At 38.4% G+C, this 13,664-nt stretch overlaps 1 protein-coding gene and 1 pseudogene across 1 annotated transcript in view; both read right to left on the reverse strand.

Annotated features, from left to right (window-relative positions):
- Nucleotides 1–13,664, reverse strand: part of LOC111347678 (uncharacterized) — a 724,620-nt gene that overhangs the window by 130,355 nt on the left and 580,601 nt on the right. The window lies entirely within an intron of this gene.
- Nucleotides 1,365–7,392, reverse strand: LOC111319448 (uncharacterized; annotated as a pseudogene).

Genomic DNA, 13,664 nt, shown 5'->3' on the forward strand with positions numbered 1-13,664 from the left:
AATTTTGTGCAAGCTATTATAATGTGACATATAATGTCTGGATATTTTAGATTTGAAGATCTTCCAAAGGAACTCGATCAGAATTGAATAGCATTGTACAGCACACTCTGAATAACCCAGTCCAAGCAAGATACATTCGATTTTATCCTGTCACCTTTTCGACATTCCCTTGTAGAAGGGTTGAAGTGTTTTTGCAGTAAATACGGAATCATCAAAAGTGACTTTCACTGCATAAAATGATCGCGTCAATGATCTATAGAATACATTTGTTCTAATTTCCGCATTTCACCAGTGATTTGCTAAAACTTGGGTGCTTTTTACAGGAGTAAGTCTTGTATTTCGAGCACTAACACGATTCATTGTAACAGTTTTGAAAACCAGTTAAATTATTGTAAAAGAGTACAACATTTTACACTGCGAGTAGAGCCTTTTTAACCCGTTCTCGAATCGAAAAGGGAAAAAGGCTCTACCGACATTCTGTTGTTGCTTGTTTGAACATGCGCGGTGGTTGCCTAGAAACTGATCCTTTTCCACGCCTCCTTGCGTTTGTGGGCGCAGATTTGGTCATCTGTTTACATGAAAAACAAAGGCGTACGCACCAAAACCGGTTTGACTAGATGCAAAACCGGCTTGAGCAGCCCGGAGTTTTGGGCTCTCGGCACTTTAAAGCAGCAACAGGATGTCGGCAGAGCCTTTTTCCTTGTAGGGTTAAAAGTAAGGAAAAGAAGAAAAGGTTCTGTTCGCAGGGTAACAACATCTAGTTACTTAACGTCGACGCATGATTGTGCACGTGTAAATCACTAGAAACATTAAGACTATCCAAACAAACGAAAGCTATTTTGTGTGACAATTAAGCCTCCGATATCCGGATTCGTGAAGACTGGGCTTGATAGCCCGGATAATCGAGAATCGGATTGGCACAAATATGAATATGGACAAGTCAGAAGTAAACTAGATATGTATCATCTGATCAGTACAACACACGAATTAAAGCAAATTCTCAAATAATTGAATGTCACTGTTAACGTTTGCCAAAAGTAATTTAAAAGGGGTCATTAGACATACAAACGTTTCACATCGACATAAAATGCGCCGTTAATTCTACTATTCAGTTCGGGTTCAGTAATTTTATTAATGAGACGTGTGAATCAAAGATATTGTGAGTAAATATACCACCACATCTCTCGTTGATATGCACGTAGAATAGTGGCGAGAGAGGTCTTCAAGGTTTAGGCCGGAAATCATTGTAACAACAGTTCCATTTACATAAGGTCTATGAAGGTCTTTACAAGGTTTCATCAACACTCCTTCTTTTTGTTTGAGAATTTTCTAATCTCAATAGCATCTTTTAAATAATCCTGCAACTAAGATGTTGTCTCGTAAAATACTTCCAGATCGGTCGGGGTAAATAATGTACTCCCTGAAAAGAATACGTACTTGGTGAACGCCGTGTAACCAGTAGGGACAGTGTAAGTAGACCCACATGTGGTGAATGAATTTTGAAGGTTTCCAGGGTTATTTGGTAGGTAGATGTCATGTCGTCCTTGATAGACCCAAACGTTGTTCCAAAACTACTACAGCGGTAGATTGCATATCCTTGATATCGGTACTGAGCCAACTTAACAGGTTTATAACCATGCACGTTGTAGAGAGAGAAAATAAAGGCTTTAGCCGCGGATGTGTACCCACAAGAACCTGCATCCAGAGAGATTGATCAGAAGAATGTCTACGGGGTATAATCGCTTCGAGACTAAATCGCTATGAATGTTGTACAGCTCTTTGGATTTTACACTAAGAATTTATGCTGTATTTCTTTTCTAAAAGGGGTAGGTTTCTGACGAGACTGTAGTGCTGCGTCGATGGGGGATATTATTCTATGTTTTCACTCACGTGACCATTTTCTTAGCAACCGTTGCTATCCGCCATATTGGTAGACAACCTACACGTAGCTGTGAGCATAATACAAACGCATCCGAGCAAACTCTATCGTTTATATCTGATTTATATTACTTTGGTTCTCTGTTTAATGGTCAATTGCCACTCCAGGAGTATTAGAGATAAAGGAATTTCTTTTAAAAAACGAAGGAGAGACGGCAGAAGAGCTTTCAATCTAGAGAAGACGGAAATGGCTTGCCGCCATTAACCTTGATTGGTTGACAAAAGAAATTCTATTTAATGGTGGAGTTTGTAGCCGTCACTTTGTAACAGGAAAAGCAGCAGCTGCGTGGGACAAGTTTAACATCGACTGGGTGCCTGCATTGAATTTAGGACACAACAAACGATCCATAAACAAACAAGAGAGCGAACTGCAAGCAGCACGACGCGAACTATCTAAGGCGCGAGGTAAAAGACGACATGAAATGGCGCTCCTTGAATCAGCACTTAACTAGTAGCTCTGGGTAGCTGAGCTTTAGATAGTCAATGTTATATAGATCTGGTATAGCTGCAGCGTTTCTACTTTTCAGTATAGATTGATTGGCATATGGGGGTTTCAATGACAGTATCACAGGTTTTTTCGCGGTCTTGTTTATTTTATCGAAAAATGCGTTCACTTCCCTTTCGGTAGGAGTAACGTTCGTAAAACGGTGACTTTGACTCACTTGAAACATTGTTTACAGAAGCACCATCGATTCTATCATCCAATTATTGTTTTCGTTTACTTGCTGACTTAAAGTTTATGTCCTCAATAGAAGCGTATGTGACCTCATCAACATCATTCGGGATCAACCAAGTACATTTGACCTGAGTGCGCGACAACTTGCCATGAATGCGATTCCATGCCTCAATATAAAATAAAACACTCCCTACATGCGAGCAAATGCAACATTCGGAAAGTTCAGCTTTACAACCTAAAAAATGAGCTAAAGCAATCGTTCCTTCCATGTTTGCAATAATCCATATCAACAAAGGCGACTCATTCATTCGTTGTGAATGTCGTACCTTTCCGAGCACGACAAACATCTTGGCGATATCGTATCCCTGTACGCATGTAATAATTCCTGAAACCATTTGGTTATAGCTCTCTGAACTTTTGAAAGCCTTGAACTACTTTAATGTATAAAAGCTAGTCTCCAATACGAGATAAGACACAAGATCGGAAGCTTCGATCGGAGGGAGACATGGTGAGTCTAGCCTCTCATCTTGTAAATCCGCCGGGTCTACTCCAACAGTCGAGATTGTAAATATCTTGCTTTTATCTAACCATCTAAACTCTGCATACTCGGATAAGATTATTTTTGATTTTTCTTTAGATATTTCGTTGTTTTGCTCAATTTTAGGGTCGCTATCGCTCTTAAAATCGCTTGAGATCTCATTACTTGTGAATAAATACAAACGCACGTTTGTAACTTGCCATATGCAAATGAGCTTTCTGTCCACCAATATGGCGAACAGTATTTTTAACTAGGCTTATGACGTCACGTGAAAACACAGAATAGGATAATTTGATTTTATCAGCATAGTTGATATTGTAAATTTGCCACTTTGACTTGAAGAGTTTGAAAACCCTACGTTTCGAGCGTTAGCTCTTTGTTAGGTTAAAGTGTCTACAAAAGAGTGCTGCGGCCTTTGAAAATGTTTCAAAACTTAATGAGCTCTTATGCACTTGCTTTCATCGCATTTTTAAAACCTCTTCGCCATAAAAAAATGCTGACAAAAGATCCAGCGAGTTTAGTTACCAACCAACATTCCTGATCTCGTAAATATCTGACACGACTTGACTATGCCGGCAGTCCTACCTGAGATATTTCTTATAAATTCTAATATTATTGCCAAAACCCCAGTTAAAAGAAAAACAAAACAAAACAGAAATTCATACTTTGCTAGGACACGTCGGTGTATCCACCAAATGTGTAATCACCGACTTGAATAATGGAAACAGTGCGTCCCTTCTTATCACATTTTAAATGAAAGGCTGATGAAGCCCAGCCATCTGTCTTGGCGTGATAACATCTGATGAATTTACTCGAGGAAGAGTCTGTCAGGACTGGGTCCAGGTAAGACGAAAGAGTGCCAATGTAGTATCTTGGCGAGTTTCCTAGAATGCTCGACGATGCGAGGCCACCTGTTGGTATAAAACCACGTTATGATCCGACTGCACTAAATCTACTTAGCAACCCACCTTTATGCAAAGTATGAACTGGGGGTGGACAAAAGTCTCTTTTCGCTGTCTTTTTTCGCATTAACATTCAAATAAGCTGTACATATTCGATTAGCAGAATCTTTTAGAGCCGGTTATTTACACAAGGTCCAAGCCAAACCACTGCTTTACGCAGTCAGTGGGCCTTAGGCCTTCTCTACAAGAGGATTGATTTGATGTGATAGATGGCCTTCCACTGTTAACTTTCGGCCCTCCTGACGCTGTTCTTAGGAATAGATGTTCTAATAGAAGGTGCAGCTAGCTAAATTGCAGACTGTTAGGCGCGGCTTTGTTAAACAAAGGCTAAACTATGTTTGAACCGGTCCATAGAAGTCTTATTTTGATCTTAGATGGGAGGAATGTAAAATTTTAAACACTCTGTATTAAAGCATCAATTTCCTCCTTCTGCTATCTTTGTTATATGAACTAGCGAGATTTTACTGTTAACTTGTGTAGGACTAACTAAGAAAATAAGCGAAAGCTTAAAAAAAATTGGTGAGAAGATCCAGAGATAATTTTTTCTGTTGTAAAATATATGATCTAGACCAGAGAAATTAGCAAAGCGGTGGACCATTTCCCTTAAAGTTTATGCTGGAAAGTCTACTGCTAATTAAAGGACACTTACGGTCACTTGTGCAAATATAGGAACCCACTGTATTGCTGCAGTAGATGTTGGCCTCACAATAGTATAAGTCGTACTTGCACTCGTCAACATCTAAAAAGAAGTAAGTTTTCAAAGCAAAAACAAACAAACAAACCAACAAACAATAAAACAAACAAACAGAAATGAGGAAGGCTTGTCCTATCATCATTTTGAAAGCTGGTATCTACAAGCGTGCCGAGACGACGAGGACTTGTGCAAGTAAGTAAACAAAATTGCAACTGCTATCCGATTCCCTACAAATGGATTTACCGGCATCACAGGAGTTAGGGAAACAGAGTAGTGCTTTCTGAAGAGATATTTTGTTTTTTTCAAAAGGAGAAGTCGAAGAAAATAAACTTTAGTTATGCCATTGTAGGTTGTCTAAAGACGATTAGTTACCTTCTGTTTTCATGTCACAATAAGCAAGTTTAGCTGTTTCCGTCCATGGATTATAATACCAGTATTTCCCTCTAACTGCTTGCTCTCCCTCACTCAACTTGATTTCTTTGCAGTTTTTAGCAGGTAGTTCAGGAATAGAACCAAGAGCAGCTGTGTACAGATTATTATTGAGTTAAAGACACTTCTTTGACATTCATGGGTGTTACTGCGTATTTTTTCTTTAGTTGGATGTCCAGGGTCGTTGGCTGGAAAATATTTCTCTATCTTTCGATCCATATAAAACGATCCAAATGGGATGATGGCTCTTACTGCTGATGGTTAAAATTTTTACCATTTTACGTCTAATAGTAATGGTTATACTGAAAGTTAGAATTTTACAATTTTTACACTTTATGGCTTTTTTTTTTGTCGTTTTACGGCTAATGGTTTACCAAATGGAGACCCTCATATGATAAACTTCAATTTGCATCATGTGAAGTTCAAGGATTGTGATTGTATGTCCAAACGTGTTATTGTCGTAGGCTATTACTTTTACGTATGATGGACGATCCTCGCAGTAGATAGCGCTATTTGAGCAATAGCGAAATTCAGACCTGAAAAAAAAAAAAAATCAGGCCTGTACGGGACTCGAACCACTGACCTCTGCGATACTAGTGCAGCGCTCTAACCAATTGAGCTAACAAGCCAACTGAGAGCAGGCCGTTAAGTTGATTCGTAGTGAACCCGTGAAAGTGATAAATGAGATAGAATAAATATATGAAAATCATATATTTTGAACTGCGGTATTTGATACGTATGATGGACGATCCTCGCAGTAGATAGCGCTATTTGAGCAATAGCGAAATTCAGACCTGAAAAAAATCAGGCCTGTACGGGACTCGAACCACTGACCTCTGCGATACTAGTGCAGCGCTCTAACCAATTGAGCTAACAAGCCAACTGAGAGCAGGCCGTTAAGTTGATTCGTAATGAACCCGTGAAAGTGATAAATGAGATAGAATAAATATATGAAAATCATATATTTTGAACTGCGGTATTTGATACGTATGATGGACGATCCTCGCAGTAGATAGCGCTATTTGAGCAATAGCGAAATTCAGACCTGAAAAAAATCAGGCCTGTACGGGACTCGAACCACTGACCTCTGCGATACTAGTGCAGCGCTCTAACCAATTGAGCTAACAAGCCAACTGAGAGCAGGCCGTTAAGTTGATTCGTAATGAACCCGTGAAAGTGACAAATGAGATAGAATAAATATATGAAAATCATATATTTTGAACTGCGGTATTTGATACGTATGATGGACGATCCTCGCAGTAGATAGCGCTATTTGAGCAATAGCGAAATTCAGACCTGAAAAAAATCAGGCCTGTACGGGACTCGAACCACTGACCTCAGGTCTGAATTTCGCTATTGCTCAAATAGCGCTATCTACTGCGAGGATCGTCCATCATACGTATCAAATACCGCAGTTCAAAATATATGATTTTCATATATTTATTCTATCTCAGCTATTACTTTTGTATAACTCTCGTTACTTTTTTACGAGAGGAATCCTATAGCCTACATAAGTCACACTGTTTTTCTTTTCTGAATAAATGTGGGTAAGTCATTGACTGTCATTACAATTTAGCCAGTTGCAGTTGACTTAGGACAACACAAAACAATGGTGGACGAACAGAAACAACATAGGACAAGAAAAATGTTCTGTCACTAGATTTTTGGTTTAAAGGATCAAACTTTTCTTCAAGGCTGCCCTCACAGAGAAGCGAGGGGAATCTGAGTCCGCAAATACAGTGAACAGCAATGCTGTTTGTGTAACTCCTAAAAGTATAAAGTTACCTCTGTTTTCTGATTTTTTATAATAATATCGTTCAGAATTCGGCGCAAAGTCTTCAGGTCTGGCTTCCTTCGTACGGTCATTTAACTCGCACGTGTCTTTTGAGATGACGTAATTAAAGCTTTGACATCTGACGTCACCCTTACAGGCCTGGGAACACTCAAACGGGAATGCGGTTTGTAGAGTTTTGAAGATATTTCCACATAGCATATAGCCAAAAACAGAGTCATCACTACTACACGCTGAGATGCTACTCTAGAAAATTGATTGCCCAGCCAAAAAATCAGGAAGAAAGTTTGCAACTCTGCGAATACCTGCATCTTCGTATGTGTCACCTGGAAACTAAAACATCAAACAAAATGAAAAGAGAGAAAGTTGATTTGTAGAAAAAGTTAGGTCGAAAAAAAGTTGGATGAAGAGAAAAATTTGACAATAGAACGTTTGATTACAAACTAATAATATTAATAGTACATAGAAACAATGCATTTATAAAGCGTGTTCTTCATCAGAATATTGTTCTAGTCCGATTTATAACACTTTTCTGGGGATCATGGCCAGACTGTATTGAGCATTTTACCGGTGCTCCAGAATTAGGGGTTTTTGAAAACAAGGCCAGACTACGACAACGAGAGCTATGTTCTCTACTTATTGTGGCAAGTGCGTGTGTTCTTCCACGTCGTCAGCTAACCAGTTGTACAAAGTAAATGTAGGAGACCGGGCCTAGAACTTATGGCCCTTTTCCGGAAAGACTAGAACGTCTAAGCATTTGCAGATTTCATGAGACAAACACCTTGAGCAGTTTGTTTACTAATTATCATGCGAGAAAAAAAAAATCTTATTTCAATGGGCCACAATTCGGCCGGTTTCTTGGAGCATTTCACTTTCATGCTCGGCAGTAAGACAAAAAAAAAAAAAAAAAAAAGAATTCAAGGAAAAGTGTCGAATTCGACCTACCAAACTATTTCACTTGTGAACTTTTGCAGATTGTGAACTGTAATGGTTTGACGTTTTTGACGGCTGTTATCTTCTCAAGCAATCAGATTATTTGAACCATTCAAACCAGGAGTCTGCTCGGCAATTAGTATTGGTCTCTGATTTTCAAGACTTTGGTCTCGATACCCTGGCAATTAACATGCCTAGGGTGCAGTGTGGCGCGACATAATGAAGTTCTTAAAACAAATAAGCAATGTATTTTGAAAAACATTTTTTTTTTGTTTTTGCTTTGAGTAAAGGTGAAGTTTGCGTCCGTCCTTGAGATCTATTTTAACCGCGCGGAGATACGTTTGTAGTTTGGTGAAGAAATCTTAGTTGAAATTCAATCAGATGTATGCTTTTTGCAATATATTATCGCCATGAATTTTATTTCAAATAATTCATAACCATGTAAAAAAGATAAAACATGATAACTCCGCGTTGTGGTATGTTGTCCGAGAACATACTATGATATTGACGATGATTTGGTTTTATCAAAGTTGATATTGTAAATTGGCCACAGTATCTATGGTTGACGTCTTAAGCGCTAGCCTCTCAACAGAGCCGTCGTTAACTCGTCGTGTTGCTCTGACTCTAGGGCCCAAATCGTCAACTTCAGACACTCTACACGATTTAATTTACTTAACAAACTCAGTCGATACAACGCCTAAATTATCTTGTAATACCCCCCTACCGAGGCAGCGGTTTTTTTTTTAGAACTCTAACATCCTTTGTAATCATTTGGTGTCTATTCTACTTTCTCGGAGAAGAGTCTTATCACAAAAATAAAATGATCGGAATAAAAACTTTGTTTACCGTTGGATTTGTTTCCTAGCGAGTTTATCAGATCTCCTGTAAGAAGTCTAACTAGATTTACAAACACGGCAAGCATCAAGGTTCTAAAAATAACATTTCACGATCGAAGTACAACTTCAATCATAACTGAGGTATCTTTCAGCAATAGACCGCACTTTTAATCGATTGACCAGCGTTATGGGCCAAACGGGATTTGTTGAGAACATGAGAGAACACGAGCCGTGGGCGTATGATTTACTGCACAAACTTCTTCACTCAAAACAAACATAAGGCAATTTTCACTTTGCTATGCCTTAATGATTCAAAATCGATGATATTCTGAAAAAAATTGTGCTCACGATTTCCATAAATTCTTAACTCGAAGCCTGAATGCAAAGTTTCTACAGGAGACTTGCTCGGAGTTATTTGAAGTTGAAGTTTCCTAAAAACAATTAACAGCACGAAACTAATGTCGTTTGCCACAGCTGTGAGTTTTATTGTAGTTAGGAATCCTTCAATTTGCATGAATTTTAGTGACAAGACAATTTCAGAGAGAAAATGTACTCCTGATCAGAAACTTTAAAAATTGGTTTGCTAATTTTTTTAATTATAGATCTGCTTTGTATGCTAACCTCTTGTGAATCGCACAACCACAGTTCTACAAGAACTCTTTGGCTATACAAGATTACTTAGTTTTGGTTTCAAAATAAAGTATTCAAAAGCTTGAAGTCAACCTTTTATTGCATTGTGTAAATTTTGTCACAATCTCGACAAAGAAGAAACAGCTCTTTTGCCAACAGAATTACTTCATTTTGGTGTGAAATAAAGTAGTAACTATTCCAAAGCTGAGGTCAACCTTAAAATGTAATGTGTAAAATTTTGATATGAATTGGACAAAAGGAAAAGAGGTATAGTATGAAAAGAATTCCTTAGTTTTGGTTTCAAAGCAAAGCAAGGTTAATGAGAAAAAAACGGCCACGAGTCTGACAAAGTAGAGAAGTACTTTAATGTTAACAGTTATCTTCAGCTTCCACCGGAGGAAAAAAATAAGGCATAGAACACTAAAGTTAAATGAGGTTTTCAGGAATACACATAATGAATATTTTAGTTGTATGGAATGTTTTGTCTTCTTCGAGAATTATCTATGGCGTTATGCTCACGTCTCCTAGGAACCAATGCACTGGAAATTTCTTTTTGCGCAATGAATAACCAAAACATAACATCAGAGTTTCTGCAGTGTCAAGGTCATTTTGCATTTCTACCAATTTTGGACTCTAACTGATTCTTCTTTCTTGTTCTTCAAACGATTTTATCTGATATAAACCAAGAAACCGTGACACTAGCGACTCCTAACGATGGACTTTCAACCCAAACGATTACATAAAGGTCTACCAAATTCGAAGAGGCGCCTTAGAGGTTTAGTATGTCATGAAATTAAAAACATAGCGGAACAGTTAAGTTTTCGATTTCAAAGTAAGACCTTTTTTTTTAACTTGCGTGTAGCACTTGACGAGATGAAAGTGCCTCTAAGAAAACACAGAAAGGTAATGAGTGTGGTCCTGAGAAGCTTCCCAATCACCCGGTTAATTATATCTAACACATCTACGAGTCATTATTCCATCAACTTACCTCAAGACATACGATACTGCTCTCAAAGATACTGAAGTCTCTCTCTTGCACAATGTAGCTTGGGTAAATAAGTAATGTTTATTCTGTATTGCCCTTAAAAATTACATCCACATAATCAATTATTAAAACAATTCACAATAGTTTTCCAATACTGTGCTCCAGGCAGGCTCTCTACCCGCGTCGCTAAGGCTAAAGCATACTAAATCAAATTGCCTGCGTTATCTTTTGATGGAAATGTCACAGATAGGAAATGATGTCTAGTTCGTACATTTACAGTTCATTTACGCTAACGGAACACTAAAATGACCGCCTAAGAAACTGCGCGACTTTTTGCGATTTTGACCTTCTTGTGCAAATACTAACGATAGCGATGAAAAAGTGCCAACGTCGAGCCGCCTCATGAAAATTTTTTTTAAAACTGCCAAGTTATTGTTTAGTGTTATGAGCTCATCTTAGACGAACTAATCGGTTTGAATCATCGGTATGATACAAGTACAATGTAGATAGTTAGAGTGGCTGAAGGAGGCCGAAAACAGATCTCATAGGTTTTTTGTATATGCCATTCTTTAAGGCGTTACTGTATGTGAGAAATATTGCAGCTTAGAGGCCAAATATGCTGTCGGAGATTTTTATTACCGACGAGAGGGGCTCTCTGTCTTTGCGTACCTTTATTTAGAGAAATACGCAATAAGAAACGCGATATATTACAGGTAACGACTATTCCGAAAACCTTTAAGTATTTTGGCTGACTAATTTTGCAGATACTTATCTGCTTTTTTTTCAAATCATCGATACATAAAAAAAACTGAGCCGAAAGCATTTGGAAAAACTAAAACCAAATCTGCGGGGTACTAAACCTGAGGGGACCCCGGGTTTTACAAGAGTTTTGTTGATAAGTTGAGATCTTGTACCCCCGCGAGTCTTGGTTTGCCAACAGGACGAGGTTACCAAGCCGATTTCAAGGGTCGTTGTGTCGTGTTTAAAAAGGACTCGGATGTCTACAAACGTTTTAACGTTTCACTGAGGACACGAAGAGCCGCCTGGCGTCGATCGCAGGGCTGAGATTGTGTGGCTAGAGAATCGAAATGAAAGGTCAACCTTTGCCCTTGAATTCTGCGGTGGATTTGTGGCCGTGGGTACATTTTAGCTCGGGATTTTTTACTTCGTTCGGGAGGATGTCTGGACAGAGGTGTTCGGCCTTGTCTTCTCTTTAAGAAGAGAAAACCAGGATTAAAAAAAACCCGCTTAAATCAAGTGAAATCGGTAAAATAACGACACCAGGAGCAAGCAACACACGTATGGAATAGGGTAAGCCATTTTTATTTAATATTTTCACTTTTAACTATCTCTATGGCTATCTTGTAGAAAATCCCATACAAATCCTTATAAATCGATATGCAAATTGTGTTCCTTGTGTGGTTCTCAAAGAGAGCTTGGGCCGTCTGTGATATGATATCCAACTGAAATCTTTGGCGTCGCTGTGGCCATCAATTAGGGCGATTAAAGCAACCATCAGGCCATGGTATTAAGAAAGGTCACGTTGTAGGTACATTGCCGTCCCTTGAGTTTCTAAATTTCAGACAGAATTGTTCAAAGCTGAATTAATTTTTAGGGAACACATCAAAAGTGAGGAAGAAATAAAAGTTAATAGATAGTCAATATGAGCTCCAAACGATTGCTATAGGTGGTGGGTGGGGAATTTTCGTCAGGCAGTGACGAATAAATAATTGCAAGATGAACACTTCCTACCGAGAATGACAACGCCGGGGATGAAGTCGATTAAAACTGGCGTCACACATCAACTTCGACATAATTTATGTAAACAGCGTTAAGCCCCAGAAAGAAACTCACCATAGGGTTTCTGTTTTCAGACCACGAGGATTGTGGAGGTTTCACGTTCTTATTTTGCAGAGGACGGCTAAGAAATGTAGACAGCTTTGAAACGCACGTGGTTTGGTATTGTTTTCTCATAGAATCGTTTGTTTTGCTGTCCCTATCACAGTTTTCCTAAGGTCCTCGTTGTTGTTGTTGTTGTTGTTTTTTTTTTTTCTGTTTTTTTCTTTTTGCGTATTCGACCTGTTTCATGTTTTGCGTACTCAACCTGTTTTTTTCAGAAATGCCTTTATTATCGTCGCCTTGTGGTTTGGTGCAATCTCCCATTTGAAAGGTGCTTGCAGGTGTTTTCTATTTCTCCATTTTAAAGAATACCATTAGTAGGATATAGTTTGAGTACTCAATCATCTGATCTGGATTTCAGAGTGAGAAATACAGGACACTTTCATTTAAAACCATCACAAACGTATTTCAGTGTCATTAGTCATTCAGTCATTTGTCAGGGGTACAAAACGTGAAATATTTCCACTTTATATTCTTCAAAACGAATTTACATGATCTGTACTTTTCAAACTCCCCGTTCTGATTTGAAAAGAACCCCCTTACCTTTGCATTATTGGTATAAATGTGGACATAACCTGCCGCATGATTAAAATATCATTTACGTTTTCTTCATCATGTCCGCATCATTATGGTTCGGACGAATTATTACAAGTTTCTATACACTTATTGACTGAGTGAGAGGGCCAGACGGGGAAAATATTTGGTTCGAGATCATTACCCACGGACCTAGCACAGGTAACATTTCATAACCTCTGTAAGCGTTTGCAGACTATACCCTTTTAAAACAAGGGAGAACAATAGGAGGTGTAACTTTTAATCCTAGATCAGTGTTTCGTGCCTCTCAAAGAACTTTGTCCTCTGGGTTTTATGTATCCCAGTATTCTCTTTCTTATTCTATTAAAAAGATCTTGATTGTCTCCAACGCTTAAAATGACATAACGAGCTCCTTCAAGTTGGAGCGCCAGGTATTCTTGCAATTTATGTTTACGATAGCGAGCAATATTTTGATAGATTTGAATTGAAGAAAACACCATTATGTAGCTATGTTTCTCTTCAAATTACAATACTCGTCATGTTCCTTAGAACACTATTCAGTTCAGATCCTCCTTCCTCCTTTCAATGTTGATTATAACAAAACTCACAGGGCGCCGGCTTGCAGATAATTGAACTTTGAGTGGGGAGTTAGTTGGATGTTTCACAAAAAAAGAGGTTTGTAAGAGTTGTTAGCTCTGTGTCCAAATCATTTCAAAAGTGATTGTCAATACTATAAACAAGGTTACGTGTTCCTTCCCTTGTCCTCGCTATACTACCAGCCGCCTTCGAGACATTTGAGAATTTAAGAAACGATGACT

The sequence above is a fragment of the Stylophora pistillata genome, chromosome 2 (assembly GCF_964205215.1).
Source record: "Stylophora pistillata chromosome 2, jaStyPist1.2, whole genome shotgun sequence".
NCBI classification, from domain to species: domain Eukaryota; kingdom Metazoa; phylum Cnidaria; class Anthozoa; order Scleractinia; family Pocilloporidae; genus Stylophora; species Stylophora pistillata.